General features: G+C 47.6%; 1 pseudogene across 1 annotated transcript; it reads left to right on the top strand.

The window, feature by feature from the left end:
• The first annotated feature begins 203 nt into the window (after positions 1 to 203).
• On the top strand, positions 204 to 1139 carry LOC311428557 (E3 ubiquitin-protein ligase RNF114-like; annotated as a pseudogene). The gene is made up of 2 exons: positions 204 to 833; positions 1048 to 1139. The product of its transcript is annotated as an E3 ubiquitin-protein ligase RNF114-like (transcript).
• The last annotated feature ends 425 nt before the right edge of the window (positions 1140 to 1564 follow it).

Below are 1564 nucleotides of genomic sequence, written 5' to 3'. Positions count from 1 at the left end.
ACTCAATGCCCTCATCCAGATCATTGATGAAGATATTAAAGAGGACCAGCCCCAGCACTGAGCCCTGGGGGACGCCACTAGTGACTGGCCTCCAACTGGACTTGACTCCATTTACCACGACTCTTTGGGCTCGGCTATCCAGCCAGTTTCTAACCCAACGAAGCGTGCGCCAGGGGCGTGGCTGTGCGGCGGCCGCCGGCGAGATGGCGGTGGCAGGGGGCGGTGGCGGATCCTCAGCATCCTGCGCACCCTCCACCCGCGGCCTCGAGCGGCCCGACCCGCTGGCGCGCCTCACCTGCCCCGTGTGCCTCGAGGTGTTCGACAGCCCCATGTGCGTCCCCTGCGGACACGTGTTTTGCACACCATGCCTGCAGGAGTGCCTCAAGCTCAAAAAGCCAGTCTGTGGTGTCTGCCGCAGCACCCTGGCGCCTGGCAGCAGGGCTCTGGACTTGGAAAAGCAGTTCGAAGCGACAGAAACCACTTGTAACGGCTGCAACAAAAAGATGTTTCTCTCAAAGATGCGCAGCCACGCAGCTTCTTGTTCAAAGTACCAGAACTATATCATGGAAGGTGTGAAAGCTGTGACTAAAGAACCACTCCACAACACCAGGAACTTCCCCAATCGCTTCACCTTTCCTTGTCCATATTGCAGCAAGAAAAGCTTTGATCAAGAAGGACTAGTTGAGCACTGAAAAACATTGCACAGCATGGATGCAAAACAAGTGGTTTGCCCAATTTGTGCCTCGATGCCGTGGGGAGATCCAAATTACAGGAGTGCTAACTTCATGGAACACCTTCAGAGACGACACCGGTTTTCATACGATGCTTTTGTGGTACGTGTTTCTTCATCCTTGGAATACGTGAGCCTGATGACTCTTAAAACCCAGCTTTTTTTATGTAGCCACTACTGTAAAATGTAGTCCTTGCAGATGGTATAATGCGAGAAGTTGAATTACTGTTAAGTCAGAGGAGGAGACAGCTGGTTTTGTGTTGTGTTAACCAATATGGCCCTGGCAGTAAAAGAATTTCTGTACCCTTTGTTCATAGGATTATGATGCTGATGAAGATGATATGATGGCACAGGTTTTGATGCGTTCTTTGCGGGATAAATAAAATAAAAAAGAAGACTAATTGTCAAACCAAGCTTCCATGAGAGGGAAATGGCCAGCATTCTTGCACTTCTCCCTGTCCATGCCAAGATGAACTCAGGCATTCAGAAATATGGAAGACTTTAATCTTAGTTTTGAATCCCCATTTGATCTTTTGGTATCATTCTTGTTTTTTATTAATATGACTATGTTGTTCAACCACGTAAGGCTAATTTTCTTTTTTGTTTCACACAAAGCTTATTTATAGGTCAGTGTGGAGGAGACAGTTCTGTTTTCCTTCACATCTGCCTGTTTTCTGATTGCTTTCTGCCAGTTGTGCTAGTTTGACTAAAGCCAGAAATACTCCAAATTGACTGGCATGAACTAGCTGGTAAACCTCTTCTTCCCCTGATCTTGTTTACATTTCGTAAATGATAGTATGAGAGGTGTCTTTGTGGCTCTTTTCCTTTAGTGAG

This window comes from Aythya ferina (genome assembly GCF_964211825.1).
Source record: "Aythya ferina genome assembly, contig: HAP1_SCAFFOLD_92, whole genome shotgun sequence".
NCBI lineage: Eukaryota > Metazoa > Chordata > Aves > Anseriformes > Anatidae > Aythya > Aythya ferina.
Note: the sequence above shows the minus strand (reverse complement) of the source record. Positions and strands in the feature narration are given on the sequence as shown.